Source organism: Cupressus sempervirens, chromosome 4 (assembly GCF_028749045.1).
Source record: "Cupressus sempervirens isolate cs-2001-9-10 chromosome 4, ASM2874904v1, whole genome shotgun sequence".
NCBI classification, from domain to species: domain Eukaryota; kingdom Viridiplantae; phylum Streptophyta; class Pinopsida; order Cupressales; family Cupressaceae; genus Cupressus; species Cupressus sempervirens.
The window spans coordinates 795,243,066-795,266,097 of NC_143121.1; the positions used below are offsets into that span (position 1 = coordinate 795,243,066).

Consider the following 23,032-nt stretch of genomic DNA (forward strand, 5'->3'; position numbering starts at 1 on the left):
GGGTGTGTGGGATTATATGCATAGTGAATAATAAAGGAGGGAATTGAACCCTCCCTAAGGCTCACACTTGTTGAGGTCCACTTCAGCATTCACCCTTCCCGTGAAATTGCTATCTAAAACCTTTCAAATGAGATAATGTGTTATGAGCTCTTCATCAGTGGGATGGAACATGAATCTAGGAGGCAGTTGTGCATAGCCCATATCATGACTGTAACTAAAGTTAAGAGCCTTTATTATTGAATTCTCTTCCCTATTTCCCATAGCAAAGGAAATGAATATGGGTGATAAGGAAGAGAATTAAATAATAGAGGCTCTTAACTTTAGTTACAGTCATGATATGGGTGATGAATCAACTGCCTCCTAGATTCACATTCCATCCCACTCATGAAGAGCTCATAACACATTATCTCATTAGAAAGGTTTTAGATAGAAATTTCATAGGAAGGGCCATTGTTGAAGTGGACCTCAACAAATATGAGCCTCAAAAAAAATTTGACCAAGCATTGGTCAAAATTTTGACCAATGCCTAGCAATAGATTTCAACTAAGCATTGGTCAAAATTTCAACCAATGCTTGGCAAATTTTGACCAATGCTTGGTCAAACTTTCAACCAATGCCTAGAAATTTTCTACCAAGCATTAGTCAAAATTTCAACCAATGCTTGGCAGAACTTGGGCCAACATGTTTGAAATTTTTCAACCAACTTATTGGTAAAAATTTTGATGAGAAAAGTTTTGACCAATGGGTTTGTCAAATTTGGTCAAACTTTGGTCGAAAATTGGATCAAAATTTTGACCAATATTGGTCAAAAAATGACCTCAAATGTACTAGTGGCATATCAAATAAATTCCTTTATAATTCCTTTTGTATAGTTTCCTATCCTAAAATATGTAGGATTTCCATTTCATTTTTATCCCCCTACATTGAGAACTATTCATCCACTGAGGGTATTGGTTTTGCAAGATGTAGAATGCAATGTCTCAATACCAAACGTCAATGATTGGCCCTTCACTAGTGTCCACTTGCGCTATGATTCTTTTTTTTTGATTATCAACTATAACCTTCATCAACCCTTGGCTTCTTACTAATCTCATGGGTTGGATTTCTAGAAAAAAACTCTTGTAAAATGGCCATCCATTTTGTTCCCCTTTCTCCTAACTCATTCTGCATAAGCATTAATTTGATGGTTGGATCTAGTACAATAGAATTTACTTTACACCGAAGTATATAATGGTGAAATTTCTTGATTGCCTTTACCAAGGAGAAAGATTGCTTATCTTGATTAGGATAATTCAATTCAATATTTTTCAATGGGGAACTCATGAATGTGATAGGTCTTTTTTCTTCTTTATCTTTCTTCTATGTGAAGATTCCTACACATGAGTGTTCTGAAGAAAAATAATAAACTTTGAAGGGAAACTGGTAATTAGGACTCACAAGTATTGGGAAATGAAAATGGCCTCTTTGAAATCTTCAAAATATTTCTTAACCTCTAGAACCCAACCAATTTTTTATCCCTTCTTCAACAAGTCATTGAGCGGGGAAACTATTTCTACAAAGCCACTGACAAATTTATGTATGAAATTGATATTCCCAAAAGGGACTTATGCTCCTTTTGGCTATGTGGAGGTGATAATTTAAGGATTACTTCTACCATCTTGGGGTTAATCAAGATGCCTTCTTCAAAAATGATATGTCCTAGGAGCTTACCTTTGGTTACTCCAAAGGAACATTTCTTTGGGTTAAGAGAAATACCATATTTTTTACATTGATTAAAAACTTTCTTTAGGCCAGCAATACATGTGCTTCTCTCTTTTGATAAGATCATGAGTCATCCATATAGATGATAATGCACTTATTTATCAATCCTTTAAATGCCTCATCCATTTCCCTTTGAAAGGTAGCCCTTGCATTGATTAAACCAAAGGGCATCCTTTTGTAAGAAAATGTTCCCCATTTGGTCATGAATCTTGTTTTCAATCTTTCCTCTTCATATATCATCACTTGATTATATAGATTGAATATCCATGTAGGAAGGACATCATTTTTTATCCTTTTACAATATGTAAGACCTTGTTGAGTGAAGGCGGCGGGTAGGTATCTTTCTAAGAAACCTTATTCAAATTTTGAAAATCTACACATAGATGAATTTATCTAGACTTTTTCCTTACAAGGACCAAGTTAGCGACCCAAGTAGAATGTCTAACTAGGAAAATAATCTTGACATCTAGTAGTTTGTGAACTTCTTGCATTATCAAGGGTTTGATACATTGATAGAAAGGTTTGGCATCAAGCTTTAGATGGATATTGTGAGTGATGATATTGGGGTCATATGTCTTCAACTCTTTGTAACTCTAAGCTATGAAATCCTTATATTCTATAAGTATTTGGAGCATTTATTTCCTTTTTTGAGCATTGTAGACCTTGCCAATTCTAAACTCTTGGGGTTATCTTCTATGCCTAGGTTATAAGCATCACATCCATCAATCCCCTTTTCTTCATCCATCCTCTTACTTTGTGTTGATTCATCTTTGTCAAAAATATGTTCCATCTCCACCATCCTCCTAGGGATAGTGTTAGTTTTTAAGTTCAAAATTTCATTTTCATCTTCCTCTTCTTCCTCAAGTTTTCCCTCAAGTATGTTGTTGATCTCTTGTCCTTTGAACAAACCACTACAGATAATGAACTCTAGGATGTGTTGATCATCTTGGAATACCTAGAAGTGAGTAATATTACTAGGGATTGAGGGTGTTGCTATGAGTTCCACTGAGAACTATTTGAGTTTAGTTCTCTCAACAAGCTATAGTGTAGTAGCCAAGATCACAAGGGCATTTTTCACCGTATTCTTTTTTTATTGGGATGGATTTGATGTTTTATGCCTCAAAATCTTCCATTAGGTCCCAAATTCTTTTCTGATAGGCCAACAATCTCTTATCATTACAAGAGCAAATTAAATTGACATGTTGAATCACTAGCTAGGAGTATCCTTCTACTAAAAGGGCCTTAAAATCCTTTGTTAAGGAAAAGTGGTGTCATCTTACTAAGGATTCATATTTTGCAACATTGTTGGTACACTTGAATTGCAAGCAATATGCGACATTAAAAAAATATATTCTAAGATTAACTAAATATTGGATCATGCCCCCAATTTATATTTAGAACCATCAAACTAGGTCATCCATATCATTTCTCTTTGGGTCTTTGAGTCTTATGCATTTTTTTAGACCCATTGTTTTATTTGTTCTTTGAAAGACTATTTCTTAGGGACCCACTAAATGCTCTCACATGTGGGATCAAGAAGGTCACTTTTGGATACCCTTGACCTGGGGACCTTTCTCTCCTCTTGTTGATCTTTGATTTCCTCTAATAATTCCATGATTTTAGAAAGCTAGAGTTTAGGGTGAACAACAAACAAAGTCCTATTAGAAACAATAATCCACCAAGATAATTGAGAGGGGGTGGGGGTGAATTAGTTATCCAATAGCTAATACATTTATATTCTTTAAACAAGTTTAACTATTCAACCAAAATAAATAGCAACCATAATATGATGCACATAGACAATTACACCAAATATGTTGACTAGGGAAACCCTTGATCAGAGGGAAAACCCCAATGGGAATGATGCCCACAAGATGATGTACTAATATAAATATTCCTTGTTAGAGGATGGACCCTATTAAGAGTCTATTACAACATTTAGTACATAGAGTCCCTATTAGGAGACTTTGAATCCTTGTTAGGAGATTCCAACCTTGTTAGGAGTTCTAGTACAACGTATGTAAGAAGAGCCCACTTCCCAAACATGCAATTTCAACCACAAGAAGAGTTGACTACTTAAACATGAAATTTACTGTTATGTTCTTCTTTCCTTTGTTATGTCAACCAAACCAATAACTATCAGACCTTTTAGACCAGGTCATGAACCTCATATCCAAGTATCAAACCTCAAATAACTTAGCAAAACCTTGATAATGAAGTTTCCTTCACTTCTGCATTGCTCTGCTCAACATCACATTCTGCTCTTACTATTGCTTACAAATATCATCTACATCCATACCATGATAAAGGAAAATGTCTTTCCTTTATACTGACTCCATAAAAAAATTCCCTATGTTGGTTGTTAGACCCTCTCAATTAATCATTATAGGACCACATTAAGAACATGTTACACTTAGCGATAACATTAATCTTCTACCTTGCAACTCGAATAACTTTCCATACATGCAATATTATGACGAGAAAACTTAGCCATATCATCACCGACATGTCTTCTTCTTGTCCTTATCCTTGATTCTCAAAATAAAAACTCTGCTAAGAGATATAATAAGTTTAACAGAACATGACTCTATAAACTCTATCTTAGAATAGACATCACCAATACTTACATAACTTCTTCCAGACTTATCATTTCATCTACTAATGTCAACTACATATACTAGATACTCAAAATTATCTCACATAACCTTGGATACTTATAATACTCAACTAGCAATTTGTACCAACTTGATCTTTCTATTGTTCTTCTGTCAGATACCATAAAAAACTATTGTGTTGACATCAATGACAAACTCAATCATGAATGTGACATATCATCATAGTAACATATCTACAATACTCCCCCATAGGAATATCATCAATAGTCATGCTTGCAACAAGTCCATCCTTGACATTATATAAAGCATTTTTTCTTCTAGGTTTTTCCTATCTCTGGTGGGAGAGCAAGAGGAGCCTTTTCTTTTGAGGAGATGTCATTATGTAGAACATTTGAAGCTTCCTCAATTTCTCTTTTAGGATCTTATTTTTCTACTTTAAGGTCACACATGTTGTTGGAATTGTTGATTTATTCTTCTCCTAGGTCATGTTTTGGCATGAGGTGTGTGAATTGATCCATAACTTGAGCAATTGCTTCTTGATAGCTAGGGCAGTTGAACTCTAAGTGGTTGGCATAGTGCAACCTACAAAATCTCGGGAGAAGTAAAATAGTAGATTCCACATCTTTTCCTAGGTATTGCAATTTTTTTATTATGTTGTTGATGAACTGAGTCACAATTTTTTCTTTTAGGGTGGGATATGGTGTCTTTGTAGATGATCCTTCTTCTAATATGATTGAGACCACACCAAAAGTCAATATCTTGTAGGATCCCAAGTCCAGTTGAAGGAATGCTACTTAATTCGAGGCATTATAGTCTATGATCATTGAATTCATCTTGGATTCAACATCAATCTTGATCTGATTATTTAACCCTTTCCAAGGGAGCCATAACTCAGTGAAATCAATTAAGAACCATCCCCTCAAGCACATGTTCCATTCTCTACTTAGTAATAGGCCATAGGTTTCTGGTATGTCAACCACATTTGTATCAATTACATTTTGGATTTGAGGATCTATTTTTTGTTGTATGTGGACATCCTTTAACACCCCTATGAATTTTACTTATGTCTTGACAAGTTGAATGACTACATGATTGGTGAATTATGGGGTGATTCCTAGTTTCTGAGATATTGAGAGTGGCATGACAATGAAGGAGGCCCCAAAATTGATAAGGAAGTTGTGAAGATTCTTTCCAAAGATTTTGACACTAAGTAGAAAGGGTAGAAGCTTGGCCTTATTCTTATACATAGAAGGCATAGCGTCAGAAGTGTTGATTTCTAACAATACCATCTTTTGAGCATTTGGGTCACATGTTGTCTTTTATGATCAAGGGTCTTCAACAATGCTTCCCTTTGACTAGGACATCTTTGCAACATATCATACATTGATATGTTTGCTTTTGTTCTCTTCAATTCTGTGATAGCATTGTATTTCTTAGTTGACTAGGTAAGGTTTTTTTAGTATGGTAGGTACATTCCCCTATGCCTAAAATTAAGGCACCCTTATTGGTACTACATTATTATTTGCCCATAGTTCTAGCAGGATAGATTATAATCTAGGGGGAATCCCATTAGTCATAGGTTCCCTTAACTTGTGTAGGTTGTAATTATTATAATTATCATTATAGAATGTAAGCATCTTAGTAGGTTCAAGGTTAGATTCTTGATTGCAAGGAAAGACAAATTCTTCATTAGTCATACCCTAGGTTCCAACATTTTGTAAAGAATCATAAGATTCAAATAGCATGGTGTTGAATTGGACCAGATCTTCATTGTTAACGTTATGTGGTTCCTAGTTTAGTTCCTAGCTAACATTGAAGAAGATGCATCCATTACCTAATATATTTTGGTTAATGTCTAGCTAGTTGATATTGACAAACTGGGCATTATTATTGGTATTGACGGGGATACTTCCATTGTTCAGATGAGTATTCCATTATAGAGTTTTCCTCTAGAAGCCATTGTTTCATTCTATGGCACCAAAATGGTTTCCTATAGTACTATTCCCATTGAAATTCTTGTTATAGCTCAAGTTGTTATTCTATGATATCAGATGTGTCCTCTAGAAATTGTTATTTTTTTCTTGCAACTTGAGATGGGTAAGCTCATTGGTTATATGAGTCATACATTGCTTCATTTGATCAAGATCAATTGCAATGTTGTTCTCTGACTCTTTTTAGTGATGGGGTTTTCTATTCAAAAAGGCAACTTTCAAAGGTTCATAGCCTAGACATGTTATACCTAGAGCTTGTGCCTATAGTAATGGTATCAAAGTCAATGGGATAAATTGACCAGGTATTGTCAATGCTCTAGCTAGATACAGTGGCATAATTGTATTGGATTTAGTTGGGACCATCATACCTCCCCCATTCAAATTGGCTTTCTTGGTGAAAGTAACTACTTCTTCAAAAATCTTCTCTAGAGTGTCGATATTTGTAGCCAACAATCTCCTTAGGAAGATGGCAATGAGGTAATCCATGGAGTTTAGGTAATCTAAATTGCAACACTGATAGGTACAGTATAAGGGGCTTCTAGATTGTGGTAAGCCATGTGGAAATGGTGATTGAAATGCTAAATAGTTTTGGTTGTATCCCGCTTAATAGATATGAATCAGTGACGTATCATGACCAAATTGATGTACGTCTTGAACTGGTCCAAGAATAATTTTTTAAAAGTTGCCCAATTTGGAATAGATCCAAGTGGCAAGTTAACATACTAATTGAATGTGACCTCCCTCAACATATATGGTAATAGGCGAAGGACCACATTTTTTTCTTGAATCTATTTTCGATTTCATATTTCCTTGAAAAAATTTATATGATCTTGTCATTCATGTTTTCCATAAATGAACCTTGGTCAAAACTTCTCGAGATTCTTAGGAAGCTTGGTAAGTGAATGTTGTAGGTTAATTGGTGAATCTACCACATTCGAAAAGAACACCATTGGTGGATTTTTTTGTGGAATAGTGGATGTGTTGGCACTCATAATTGCGTTCTCATTTTGAGCATCTATTTCAAATTTTGAGTCAAATCAAGCCCCATAAATGCCTATGTATTGACTATACTTTTGAGCCCCAAGAGGTGTTCAATGTTTCTAACACCTTTCATTCAATGCATCTTTGTGTTTCATGAAGTTAAACTGATGTTTTGAGCCATTTCGTGAAGTCTTGTTTTGAGCGCTTGTCAAATCTGCATTTTCACCTGTGTCAAACAATGACAGGAGGTTGTGTTTGCATCTGAATATCTCGCACCCAGTAATGTGTCATGACTCGCCACTTTGGGAGTATCTAGTTTCCATACGTGGAGCCTATGTTTTAAATTTTGAGTCATTTTGAATCAGTTCAACTAGGTTTTGAATCCCTCAAAGTTGGTCAGTTATTGTTTTCATGCTTCTGCAATTAATTTTGAATTTTGGGAAGCCCTGTTTGATGAGTTATAACTTTCAACCAGTTGACCCAAATACAAAAATTCCTTTTGCATTGCATTTTAGGGGTCAGAGTCTTGTTATGTTTCAAGTTTTAGCTTATGATGAATCCATTTGATTAGTTTTCAAACGCGATTCCAAACACAATTTCTATCTTTTTACTGGTGTCAGCAAATGCAGATTGATTGGTACCCCTGTTTGTGATGTTATATCTTGAGATTCGTGATTGCTGAGATCAAATGGATTGTACCACTATGTTTTCCACCAAAAATGCTCCAAGTGTGTCATTTTTTAGATCTTGAAGAATCTGTATGCACACTTTTCCAAGTCAATTCCATTTGCAAAAATTACTTTTCTGTCATTGTTTTAATCTACAAAATCCATGTAGCCTACTTTGACCACTTGCCATTTACACCTAGTTATTCATCAAGATCCTAGATTGTAGATCCATATTCACCTCATGACAGAGAACCAATGCCCCAAGTTTTGTTTTCCCAAGTGTCAATTTACCTAGTTTTTGAAGTTGATTATGAACCCAATTTAGTGTTTTTTGACATGTTTTCTTGCAGGCAGTTCTAAGAGGTCAAATTTGATAGCGAATAGCTTTTGACCTTGAATTCTTCATGAGACAAGATTTGACAAGGTGCAAGTGTGTGGAACAGAGAATTAGTTATTCAGATTTCAGAGCCTGATCAGGTGTTTGGGTCAGTTTTTAAGGCCAGTCAAAGGACCTCCTGGCACAAAATTGACAAGTTGCAAAAAGAGGTGAATTAGAGTTTCAAATGCTAATTCAGCAGTCAAATTTTTTTTGAATCAGTATCAGATGTTCAATTGATCAATTTTCTAGCTCAGTTGTTTAGAAACAAATTTATTTTAAGCAGAACCCACTTTGGGGCTTAGCTAAATTCATCAGAATTGTGACTACCACTGGAATGGCATTGGTTCTTGACCTTAAAACTATGATTTGGTCAAGGATTGAACCAAAAATTGATTCAGATTCTCTATCTAGTGAAGTTGATTTGCAATTGCTTTTACCTCCTTGTGTTGGTCATAGCTTGATTCAATAGGTTACCAAACTTCTAGCTATGGCTGGACACATTCTAAGGATACTTTTGACACTATCACAATTAGAGCATTTGACATAGAAACCCATGTGTGGTCCATACTGAATTCATATGGGAAAGCTTCGTTAGCATGTGGAGGGCAATCAGTGACTCTTGTTGGATCTCTCTTGGTTATGTTTGGGGGAGAGGGCTCAAGAAGGCAGCTTTTAAGATCTTAATATTCTAGACTTGGAGACTATGACATGGGATGCCATTGACATCTCCAGTACCAAGATCAAATCACATTGTTGTAGTATATGTTGATCAATATCTACTTATCAATGGTGAATATATACTCATTACTTTTGGTGGTTATAATGGAAGATATAACAATGAGGTTCATATCTTAAAACCACATAACTAGGGCCCCCCATGACCAAAGATTTTGGAATCATCAGTTGCAGTTGCTCATGCAGTTCCTCCTCCATTGCCAGTGCCAACATCAAATGGAACTAATATTGTGAATTCTATGGATGTAGTATAAGACAGAAAAGTGAGGGAGATCCTTTTGGACAACCCAAAGTTGGAGCCATTGCACCAAAGAAATGAATAAGGACAGAGCCAACACCATGAAACAGAGCAACCAGCCAAGACATCCATGATTTGAAGTAGCTGACAACCAAAAAGGAAGCCTCTTATGCAATAAGAAACAAATGTGTGCATATTAAACAAAGTCCATGACTTGAAAGTCGAACATGGTGGGCCCAAACCACACGTTAGAAGAGAAAGCTACCAATGCATAGCAAATAAGCAGGTAATCCACACTAGTTAATAGTAGTCAAGGGATCATGTGGGTGACAAGAGGAAGTCATGGATTAAGAAGACCAAGGAAGAACAATCAGTGCAAACATACAAATAAAGAGCAAATCTGCACATATAAAGGAGTCCCCACAACTCTGTTCCTTCCATTAGTAGCTAAATGGAGTTGTTCTGCTGCAAGTTAAAACTGAACTCGTATAAATGAAGTTGTCCACTAAAAAGGAAAATGCAAGCAAAGATACATCAATGTGATTTGCATGCAAAAAAGGACCTCCACACAAACAAGAAAGTTGTCTCAATGCAGAGCGAGGGTCATTCATGGCTTTCCAAGGGGAGAAGATGGCTCAGCGATGAAAGAGGTTTGAAAATAGTAAAGCCCCACGCCAATTAAAAGCCACTTGTAGGAGATAAGTTATAGAAAACCAAGTATTGAGAGTATGAAGCAGATACAACATGGCAATTTCTCTTTCTCAAGTGGCAGATGCACCATTGTCATCACTTTCTATTGTGCACCCGATTTCTGTTTGAAGAGGCAAGGGAGGGTTAAGTTAATAATCCCACATTCACTAAATTGAACAGTTTTATTTTATTTAAATGCAAAAGCTCACACATTGTATAATTTCCAAAGGACAAAGGGCTTTTGTAAGCCACAAGGTTAGGTGGGTCCCCTATGTGATAAATGTGGAAAAAAATTGGAGGACATCTACAATCAAAATTTTGAACAAACATGCATGTTAACCATGATGATGTCAGCAGGAATGAGCCACCAAAAAAGTCCAAAATATGGCGACTCGCTACCTCACTAGCCGAAAAATCCAAGGATTTTCAGCTAGAGACATAGCGAGTCATCAAAAAAACTCAAAAATTTGGTGAAAGATAAATGAGCTCAAAAGGAGATTTTGACACGTGTCTCGATCATGTGGATGTCACTATCTCACCATAGGAAGATGCACGAAACTAAGAAATTTGATGAAAAATAAATGAGTTTAGAAGAAGGAGATTTTGACACATGTCCTAATCATGTGGATGTCACTTTCGCCATGAGAAGATGCATGATGGTTAACTATAGCGACATGGCAAGGGTTGATGTGGTGACGACACATGGCAGTGGGTCCTAGTAGCACTGACGAGGCAAATTTGAGTTTTGACCAATAATGGAGTGCCATGTGGCAATGAGGTGGCAATGACAAGGTAGTTATTGACTGGGTGATGATGGAGCAACCAGGCAGCCAATAAAGGGGATGTCACGTGGCAGCCCGGGTGGTGCCCAGTGGGCCTAGGGAGGAAAAGGAGTTCTAAAATTAAAAAATATCCTTTTGCATTGTTCAGTTTGAAGATGAAAAATTTGATTTCAAATTTTAAATTTCTATAGTTGAAAACTATAGAATATTTTTAAATTTTCATTTTATTCTTTTAATTGTGCAAAGCCATGAGACAGAGGTATAAACTTTAGAGGGCCATAACCTGGACATTTTTTATCCAAAATAAGGTTCCAATATACCACCAAAACTGGGAGAATCTAGATTTTCCATTTTTGAAGTCACTTTGTGCATAGGTATTCACCAGTTCATGCTATAGGCTAGTTTGTGTTTCCTAAGGCATTGGCAGCAGAACAAGCAAATTTGATCATTAAGCATCACAGTTTGTTAAAGAGCAGATTTAAAGACCTTTTGAAGCCTGAATGTGGTAAAGATAAGTTGAAAAAGATTATTTTGTATTTTGGAGGTAACATTGAACTGATTTTCACTTTTTACCATGCATTTACTTTGACATTAAAAATTAGTTACTTTCTTTCATGATCAATTTTTTGAGATATTTGATGCACTTGAAAGCCAGAATCATGGGGATTTGATAAGCAGTTACAGAGAGAAGGTAGAGAGAGGTTTTTTCATCTTCTTGGGAAGGAATTCTGAGGGTACACTTGTCAATTGCAGATTCAATCCAAGTCTTGTTTCCTTTCTATTTATGCTTTCTTCTTCTCTTTTGCAAGGGTTGGAAAATATTGGAAATTTTCTCTAGTATGAAGATAGTTAGTAGAACGGGCCCTAGAATTGATGAATTCTGAATGGAAGACTCGAGATGTGTTGGTTCCAGACCATGAAGCTTTTCTTTGGCTATGATACCCCCTTCCCATCCCATCAGCTTCTCATTCTCGCCATTTTCTCTCTTGTATGACAATATTTGTTCATTGAATAGTCTAGTTTATTAGGTTCTTTGTGAGTTAATGTCATGCATTTTTATGTATTATTTCAATGAAATCAATACAAGGAACAAAAGTGTTTAGTTTTAGTTTAAATCTTGTCTCCTTTCTCGATTGAGCTATGATGTTTTATGGTCTTTGATAGAGAGCCTAGATCATAGTTGCAATCCCTTAAGGCTATATGTTGCTTCATTGTTGCTTGTAATTCAATGAATTATGCAAATGCTTTAGAGATTCAATAGGGTTGCAGGTTTATTGAGGAGGATATCAAGTAAGAATGAGATTTAAATTGAACATTGATATCCAATTTACAAGGTAAATGGATAGATCTGGAGTCTTGGCATGAGAATTGTGTCCTGGATATCCAAAGTGCATGATGATGTCAGTAGGAATGAGCCATCGAAAAAGTCCAAAATTTGGCGAATCGCTACCTCGCTAGCCAAAAAATCCAAGGATTTTTGGCTAGCGACATAGTGAGTCACCAAAAAAACTCAAAAATCTAGCGAAAGATAAATAAGTTCAGAAGGAGATTTTGACACGTGTCTCAATCATGTGGATGTCACTATCTCACCATAGGAAGATGCATGAAACTTAGAAATCTGGTGAAAGATAAATGAGTTTAGAAGAAGGAGATTTTGACACATGTCCCAATCATCTGGATGTTACTATCTCACCATAGGAAGATGCATGATGGTTAACTATAGAAACATGGTGAGGGTTGACGTGGTGACGACACATGGAAGTAGGTCACGATAGCACTGACAAGGTAGATGCAAGTTTTGACCAATAATGGAGCACCATGTGGCAATGAGGTGGCGATGACGAGGTAGTTGTTGACTAGGCAGTGACTGGGTGATGATGGAGCAACTAGGCAACCAATAGAGGGGATGCCACGTGGCAGCCTAGGTGGCATCCAGTGGGCCTGGGGAGGAAAAGGAGTTCTAAAATTTAAAAATATCCTTTTGCATTGTTCAGTTTGAAGATGAAAAATTTGATTTCAAATTTTAAATTTCTATAGTTGAAAAGTATAGAATATTTTAAAATTTTCATTTTATTCTTTTAACTGTGCAAAGCCATGAGACAGAGGTATAAACTTTAGAGGGCCAAAACCTAGATTTTTTTAATCCAAAATAGGTGTTCCAATATACCACTAGAGCCGAGAGAATCCAAATTTTACATTTATGAAGTCAGTTTGTGCACAATTATTCATAGGTTCATGCTATAGGTCAGTTTGTGTTTCCTAGGGCATTAGCGGCAGAACAAGCAAATTTGATCATTGAGCATCAGAGTTTGTTAAAGAGAAAATTTAAAGACCTTTTGAAGCCTAAATGTGGTAAAGATAACTTGAAAAAGATTATTTTTCATTGTAGAGGTCACATTGAACTGATTTTTACTTTTTACCATGCATTTACTTTGACATTAAAAATTAGTTACTTTCTTTCATGATCAAATTTCTGAGATATTTGATGCACTTGAAAGCTAGAATCATGGGGATTTGATAAGCAATTACAGAGAGAAGGTAGAGAGAGGTTTTTTCATCTTCTTAGGAAGGAATTATGAGGGTAGACTTGTCAATTGCAGATTCAATCCAAGTTTTGTTTCCTTTCTATTTATGCTTTCTTCTTCTCTTTTACAAGGGTTGGAAAATATTGGAAAGTTTCTCTGGTATGACGATAGTAGGACTGGCACTGGAATTGATGAATTCTAAATGGAAGACCCAGGATGTGCTGGTTCCAGACCATGAAGCTTTGCTTTGGCTGTGATACCCCTTTCCCATCCCATCAGCTTCTCATTCCCACCATTTTCTCTCTTGTATGACAACATTTGTTCATTGAATAGTCTAGTTTATGAGGTTCTTTTTGAGTTAATGTCATGCATTTTTATGTATTATTTCAGGGAAATCAATACAAGGAACAACAAGTGTTTAGTTTTAGTTTAAATCTTGTCTCCTTTCTTGGTTGAGTTATGATGTTTTATGGTCTTTGACAGAGAGCCTAGATCATAGTTGTAGTCCCTTAAGGCTATATGTTACTTCATTGTTGCTTGTAATTCAATGAATTATGCAAATGCTTCAGAGATTCAACAAGGTTGTAGATTTATTGAGGAGGATATCAAGTAAAAATAAGATTTAAATTGAACATTGATATCTAATTTACAAGGTAAATGGATAGATCTGGAGTCTTGGCATGAGAATTGTGTCCTAGATATCCAAAGTGCATGAGGGAGATTCATGAATTGCCCAATGGATGAGACACTGATCTATTATAGGATCATGAGTTTTTTTTTCATACCTAATTTTCATCCACTTTCTCCACCCACATAAAATCAAATCAAATTCAAATCATCTTTACAATTTTATGTTGAAGAGCTAGACTAGTTTAACCCTCACTCAGCTTATGAGATTCATATATTTGCATTTAGCTACTGTAGATCTATGTTATTTCATGAGCTATTAGGAGATATAAGGGGTTTTCATTTGTAGTAAATAGATTCATATATATATTTTTCACTGGTACCATACATTAGAATCTTAAGGTTAACCCGCCTAGGTTTTGCAAAGCTGAAGTGAAGAAGGGTCATGCCTTATAGTTGGCCCAGTGTCTAAAGTGATGTGTTGAAAATGGGAGTTAGCTGCCCCTAGATATGTCATATTCTCATTGGGATAATTAAAAACCCTCCAGCATTTTCAAACACCAACAGGATGGAGGTAAGTTTGAGTTATGAAGGGATGATGATGATGATGCTTGGAATTTGAGTGGTTGGATATTGGGTATTTCTTTATCACTGCATGGTTTATGAAAGTGGTAGAGTTTCGAAAACTCATGTCTATCATGTGAAGATTTCAGGGCTCACTCGAATAGAGAAGGTGAGTCAAAATCTTCCAGTTTGTATAAAAAAAAGTGCACATCTAGAAAAGTACACCTTAGAAAAGTGCACCTTGGAAAAGCGCACCTTCAAAAATTGCAACCTTCAAAAATCATAACCTTCAAAAATCACACCTTCAAAAATCACACCTTCAAAAAGTGCACCTTCTCACTATAATAGACTAAAAAATTTAGAACTTCAAAAATTGTAGAACTATCATACAACAATTGAGTTTCTAGGAAAAATGTTTTTTTTCCCTCCTTCTAGTGCCACTTCTGTTGAGTGCTCATTTTGCACAAGGCCAACGACAAAAATTCTTACGAATCTCTCTCTTGAAAAGCTTATCTATGATCAACTCCAAGGTTCTAGATGGTTTTTTTTCAACCTAGTAGATAACTCAATTGAAGATAAACGTGAATGTTTACAAGGAGGCCTTTGTTGGTATCTACAATTTTGCACAACTTTGCTAAAGCATAACCGCGAAAACAATATATTTTTGTATTTTTCTAGTTTATGATGAATGTAATTTCTTACCAATGCAACTATATGAATTCCTATTCTAACCAAGAGTTTAAAAATAAAATAATAAAGATAGAGTAACAAGAGATTTAAACCAAATTATTGAAAGTGAAATTCCTAACCAACATGAGCCCAAGTAACAACAAATCTATGAATTAAATTATGAAAAGAATCTGGTAGGAAACCAATGAAATTAGTAGTAGTGCTTTGTCAAAACCATTGATGCAATTGTCTATGGGAACTTTAACTAAAATATGTTTCATGATTCATCCAACCATATGGCCATAGAAAGTGTGCTCACACAAGACAAAACACTATGCAAGAACAATGACAATCCTTTCTCCAATTCATTACAACATCAGAATTTGTTAACATAAGGAAAAAACCATAATTAAAATATCACACAATCATAACAATGCAATAAAACAATTAGCTCCATTATCATTCATGAACATAAAAGTCACAAAAAATAAAATGCTCTGGCAAGATTTACTACACTCAGAATGAGAGCACCAATAGCATATATTATGGCATCAAAATGTCGGCCCTGAATACAAATTACATTAATGTATTTAAAAGAAATTCTCCCCTCCTTCTATGTTAAGAGTGAATGCTCTTTCAATGCAAACTCTTGCTAAAAACTAATTACCTATATGCAAACTGACTCTTTAAAAGAAGCTAAGTAGGTCTCCACCCTTGTTTACATCAATTAATGGGTGCATGAGCCTTTACATGACTTAAAATAATAAAAGAATGAGGAGATAAGAAGATAAAAGCTATAAGATGACCCCAGAGTCACTAACACTTCCAAAAACATGAGCTTGGCCTTGAACTACAATCAAAAAGAACTTTTGATGCTAAAAAATAACAACTAGCAGTTAGTTGTCAATGCACTACTTGATCTCCAAAATTGTCAACATGTTGGTAAATAGATTGTTCTTTCCAATGTAACTCTTAACTACCCGAACCTGTGAGAAACAATTTGATACCAACAGTTGGATAATCTATCATGAGGTTGATAGCTTTCCTCTGAATTGAAAGGTACAACTCCCTTATCAATGATATTCAATGAATTTGTTTGTTCCTAAACTTATTGGGTACGTTCTTAACTCGAGAATGAAAGAGGAAAACCAAGCCAGCCCTAGACAGAACTAACTTAGGCAGAGAACTCAGTTCTACACCTAGCCAACCCCAGGAATTCACATTTCCTATGACTCCCCGACATTGGTAATGCAATGTGAATGCTATGTATGCAAATGCATTGGAAAATGAAATGAAAGAGAGTGTTAAATAATCCCAATTCTTGTAATAGGAACGTCTGCAAATACTCTGATCTACAACCCATTCATAATTCAACACAAGATGGAAGATGATGCCCAAACTGAAAATAACAATACTCTGATTGATAATAATCAAAGGAGAAATACTAAATGCTCTGATTTAGAGTAAAACCCTTGTTGTTTTGAACATCACAAATAAGAATACTCAGATTTTATTTGCTCACAACTTATGCTCAATCTATTACAAAAACTCAAACTCTTAACATGCATAATGAAAATGCAAAACAAATTAAACTAAGTTCCTTCCCCCTACTCCAGCTCTCTGTCTCTTGCAGAAAAGAAGAACCTCTTCACTGGAAAAGGTTTTACAATAAATACATTCTCCAGCAACCGTTGGTTTCTTCCAGTGACTTTTCAGTTCTGTAACCGATCTTGTCTCTTTGACTTCTCATATTTTTCCTTTTGAAAACTGATATGCTTATTAACTTTTAAAGTTAATAATGATAGATATTAACATATTTAAATTATATGTTAACAATTGACATTTAAATATGTTAAATCAATATCAAAATCTTTCCTTCATTGAGTGGACAACAAAATAAATAGTTCTACCAGGTAAAAATGAACCATTTTTTGTGGGGCATATCTTTTTATTCCACCGTTGGATTGAGCTCATTTTTGGATATGTTCTTCCAAACTTAGTTATCTTCATCCTGATTGGAGCGATCAGAAAAATAATCAATGAGTAAAAAGATATGAATTTCTGAATTCTGCTCTATATGACTGCTACAAAATCAGAATTAATAAAATAAAATTTCCAGCCATTGTTCCTTCAATGCTCTATAATCCATGTCTTCAATCGGCAACAATGTTATCTTCAATGCTTACAATGTTAATTCTTTGCTAAAATTTGAGAGAGATTCTCTGGAATTCTTATAGCGGAAATCTGACTTTTGTCTTCTCCCTTGGTGGAAAATTGAACTTTGATTGTGAAAGTTGCAGTGGAAAATGAATTTTCCATTTCCATGTAATGGGCACAATTTTGATGTAGATTGACTCACAAATTATTTTTCTGGAGTAATCTTGATGCTAGACCCCATATGCCTTCATCTTGGATTGAGATTTGCCTTTTCTCTCCTCATGTGGAAAATTGGACTTTGCCTGCGAAAGTCGTAGTGGAAAATGAATTTTCCACTATGCATTTTTTCTTTTTGCTGGAAAATGAAATATTTGCTTCTCCAATGGAAAATTAGAAAATGACTACGAAAGGCGAAGCAGAAAATGAGTTTTCCATTACACATTTTTCCTTTGGTGGAAAATCCCAAGTTGACTTCTCCATTATGGAAAATTAGAAAAGTGCTTCTCCATGAAAAATTAGAAAATGACTGCAAAAGGTGCAGTGGAAAATGAGTTTTCCACTACACTTCATTTTTCATTTGGTGGAAAATCCCAAGTTGGCTTCTCCATTGCGGAAAATTAGAAAAGTGCTTCTCCATGGTGGAAAAATGAATTTTGACTTCTATTTGCTTCCACATTTGCATATCTAGACTCAGAAATAATTCAATCCTTCATAGAAACTTTGTTAAGCATACTGGGAACAATTTTTGGGAAATGCATTATGGCAGGCAACTTTAAAAGTTTTTAAAATGGTGTATTGAAAGTGCGCCTACACAACACACCTTAAAAAGGCACAACTTGGTGACATGACCCAAAATACAAATATTCTTCCAAGTGTCAAAACTTGATTTCCAACATCAAGGTTTTGTTACCCTTTATACCAAAATGATGTATGTATGTTTTCTTTTGAATTCAATAATCTCCATGACCTCTTTTATTTCTGGTAAATCTAGGAACTCATACTTATTTTGCACTACCTGCCTATAGTTACTTATCTCGATCCATGTATCCGCGAAATCCTCCATCTTAGAGTCTACTTCCAACAATGATTCTTTTGTTTTAAACACTTGTCTAACATCATCTTTGGATGACGCTACTTCAAATAAAGCCTTGCATTATTGAACTAAAAATTGCACCAAGGGGAGTTTTGTTCTCGACTCATCTTCAAAAATCTCCAAGCTAGCAGGATTGAAGTATTTGTCCACTTCCAAAAATTTCCTTTGAGTCATATTCTTTATTTCTTGGATAATCACATATAGGTCTTCCATGACTTTATTTCCTATTGACACCTTTTTTGTCCAATCATCTATCTTATCTAATTATTTTTTTGTGTAAACCACTATTACCATCTGGTACGTTTACCCTTTTTATTGATTTCAACGTTTGCAAATCAGTAGCCCAAGTACGTACCTCATCCATAATCCCAAAATCTTGGTTCACAATGTTAACCAATTTTTTGACATTAGTTTGGATGTGGTGAAGAAGGTTCAAATTACCTTCAATTATTTGTGTTCCTCTCTCCTCAAAACTATGATGCCACCTCTAACAAGCATCCAAAAATGAATCCATTGGTGGCCTAGTTTCCTTCTTATCCAATGTAGCTCCTAGAGAAATTTTAAGATTCATAGGGTCTATTGGACCTACCACCTCATTTAAGTATCCTCTCAACAATTCATTCTATTTTCACAGCATTAAAATCTCTAACTCATCCTTGTCAAGGTGTGAGAACACTTGCTTGAGGTCCATGGTAATCAAAAATTTTGCAATATCTATCATGGGCTTTCCTAGTATAACCTCCTTCATTCGATAATCTTTAGGAATTAGCTCCTATGTGTTTGCATGGGGAGGTGGAATGGTGATATGCGCAAGAAGATCTTGATCCTAATTCTTCATTATGAAGGAAAATGTTCTAGCATCACCCTTGGGTGGCTCAGATTTATTAACCACTTTTATTAGCTCCCCCATGCCTTATTCTTCTATCAATTCCATATGCCTCTTTTGTTTGAACATGACCTCCATTTTCAGTCATGATGGCATTGTTCCCATAGGTGACATAAACTGAGATGAGGAGGTGAGTTATGCTGTCAGTCTCTTTCCCTTATCACTCTTTTCCAGAGTCTTCTCCTATCGAGGAAGAACTTTTGAGTGAGCTTCAATGTCAAATTAGACTGGGGTTTTAGCCTTTGTATCATGAGGAGCATTTTTTCTTTCTTCTAGAATCAGCCCTTCCTCTAATATTTCATCGACATGTAATTGAAAAAAATCTCCCTCCTCTATAGTTGGACCCTTAGGCTTGGTTGTCGGAGGAGGTGGGACAACTGATCCCTAATTTGGCTATGAGGGTATGGATGGAATATCCTATGATGGAGGAGGAGGAATGTAAGAGGCCCTTGTGGTAAGGGAGCCAATTGATCCCAACTCTCTCCCATTGCTTCATTTTGAGGAGTATCAAGCCTATCTTTTTGCTTACCATCTCAGTCCCCACAAGCATGAAGTCAAAATCTAAGAGGTTAAAAATCTCTTCTCCCTCACCTTCCATTTTTTGCAATCCACTTTTGTTGTTTCTCATCTGAGGTTTCAACATGGATAGGTTCTCAAGGGGCAGAATGCAGCATTTGAGTTGAGCTCCTTCTCCTTTCTTCATCTACCACTATAGCTGAGCGGGTTCTTCTATTTAAAGGGACAAATTCTTTTTTCTCCCCTTCCTCCTTATCTCTTGCCTCAGGGATGGTTTTCGACACTTAGGATGAGGGAGTGCTCTTCTTGTTCAATATCTTCCTCTTTACACCTTCCATTGCCATCTCATTTCTATGCACTAACAGGGAGGCTTCTACTATGTGATCTTTAGGTGCGAGGGCTCCCTCCTATTCTGGCTGAGCATGTTATTACTTAGGTGGGCTCCTTTTCTTGGGTAGCTAGTTCAGCATGAGCCTCTTCCTCATGTTGCCTCACCCAAGTAACGCTCTTTCTTTTCTTGCCTTTCACCCTGTTGGTCTCAAAATACTAAATCTCTCACTCATTATGGTGTACCATCTCCAGCCTTGTTGGTAATTTGGTAGGGTAGGCTTATATGGTGACCTTAGTCTCCTTTCCTTTTTTAGGTTTGGTTGTGGCCTAAAAATTTGGAGCTTGTGGAACTAGATCCATACATAAAAGCTTCTTGATTCATTCTCCTATTAATTCCACTACATGTCTAGCCTAGTAATTGATATCAATGTTCTCCTCATGCCAAATTTTGCATTCATAAACATCATTTCATAAATCTTGTCTCTATTGTATAAGGGATCCAGTATTTCAAGGGCATCTTTGTCCCAGGCCTTATGTGGTATCTCTATATTTAACACCTTCTCTATGAGCTATAAAATCATCCTACAATAATCATGAATGTGGACATCATAGTCATCTATAACATTCATCGAATGGTTTTTGAGTGCCTCTTCAAGCACAAACTTCTTCCCTACTAGATGTTGTACCATCCTGATGTTGTCAAAATAAGGGTGAGGTGCTTGGTAATCCTCTAGAGCATACTAATCCAACTCTGAATCAAATGTATCAATACCTTTTTTATTCTTTACCTCAAATGCTTTGATAGTGATGGTTCACACCTACATTTTCTTATGTTTTTTTCTAACTTTGTCTTATGTAGAAGTGAGCTGCCTATTTATATCTAATAATATTAGCCTATCACAAGGATATTGCAGAAGCTTCTTTGGGCACAAGATGGTTCCAGCTACCTGAATATAGGTGAATGTCTTGAACTTGATCTAATACACACCAACCTGCATTATCCTTGTTGCAACTTCCACTAATTTTCTCTTCAAATAATCTCCTTCAATGAACCTAATGATGGCAAAGATGAACCCATCATTGACCACCCTAGATTTCACTCTCTATAGATAAGTTTCTTCTTTACAAGCTATGGGTAAACTACATAAGGCGAAGCATTTGTATCTTGCATGCTTCCCTTTCTAAACAATCCTAGGTAATCTATAGTCCTTGCTACCAAAGGATATAACATGTAGGAGGTCATGTAGAAGTGGGGGTCATTCTTTACTGAAATCGGTTGCTCATCCAGATTATCACTTAGTATTGTAGCCCAGTCAACAGGCATCTTTCTTGCTATGATGGTTTCAATGAAATGTACCATCCATATCTCCAGATGACTTGTTGCACGAAGAGCCATAGCTCTACTTAGAAGAACAGTTGAGTAGCCAATATTGTCAATCATGTAACCTATGGTCATGTCGACCTTTCCAATTCTTCTTCCCAAGGGTGTTCTCTCAATCAGGTACTTCCCTTGTATCAACTCTTTGGCCTTTTCCTCGTTCTCCCTGTACCATCTATTTGCACTATCATAAATGATCTAAAAGGTACTAGTCCACCCATGGAAGATGGAAGACCTTTTCAATTTTTTGAGGTCTTAGATCCAAAACTACCTCTTTGGTTACACTTTTGACCACCTTCTCCTCTAATACGTAGTGATGAGCCAAAGTCATGTTCAATTTGAATGGTTGAACTAATGTTAAGTGAGAAGCAATGTTTACCAACCCATTTTAGATTAGTGGTGAAACCATGGCTAATATTTCTTTAGGCTTGTTACATAATGTCAGAAAAGCATTCCACTCAATATGCCCCCAACACGGTGTCTTAGATCTCAATGTGTTTGAAACTAGGATTTCTTTGGTGCTTCTTGATACTTAATTGAAACTAGTTTAGGTGTTATCTTCATAGTCATCGAGGATGAGGATGATGACATTATATCTACACAAAAGAGAGAAATGTTAGTACCATTGATATTGTAAACCTATGATGAAACTAAGACATGACTCAAACTAACGAAAATAGATAAAAAAATACAAGAAACTCATTGACAACTCCTAATGTATCTAAAATGCACACTAGTGCACTAGTGCTCCTAGCACACCTGCACAAGTGCATAACATGCGCTTCAATAAACTTGGAAATACAAAGTGCACAATGGCACACTTAATGCACCTACACATGTACGCAAGGTGTGCACATGATCCATGCAAAGTGAGAAATGGAGGGGTTGGGTTTATTTTTGCATCATGTGCACTTATCGGAGGTGCGCATGGGTGCATCTCTTTCTGGGTGTCTTATTGTTAAGGTAGGTGTTGATGTGGATCTTTGGACACATGTAGCTACAGTGTACTAGAGGTTTCAAGGGTGCAAAAGTGTGCAACTAGTGGAGAAGTGAAGAAGACAAGTGAGGAAGCAGAGGGAGTAGGGGGTATTTATAAGCCCAGGGTGACTTGTGCGCACCTTCGAGGGTGTGCACTTATGCAAGTGCGCAAGCATGCCTCATTAGATGGCAGTAAGTGCGCATGTGCACACTTTATGCACTTGTAAGCCCAAAATTTTGAATTTTGATCCTCCGATACTACTCGATCCTGCCTAGTTAGGGATGGGGGACCTACCTAGATCCATAAGAAGGTTCTAATCAACCACGACACCCGACTAAGTGCTCCAAATAGGTTTTTCTAAGACAAAAGAGAGGGTTCCCCATTTTGTGACTCAAAATGGGGTGTGTTGTGAGACCACAATAGTCACCCAAGTGATCACTTGTACTTAGATGAGTGGCATGGTGGTAG

General features: G+C 36.1%; 1 pseudogene; it reads right to left on the minus strand.

Moving 5' to 3' along the window:
* The window catches only part of LOC149563785 (putative beta-1,3-galactosyltransferase 3), a 69,765-nt pseudogene extending 48,102 nt beyond the window's left edge, over positions 1-21,663 (minus strand).
* Positions 21,664-23,032: the final 1,369 nt, after the last annotated feature.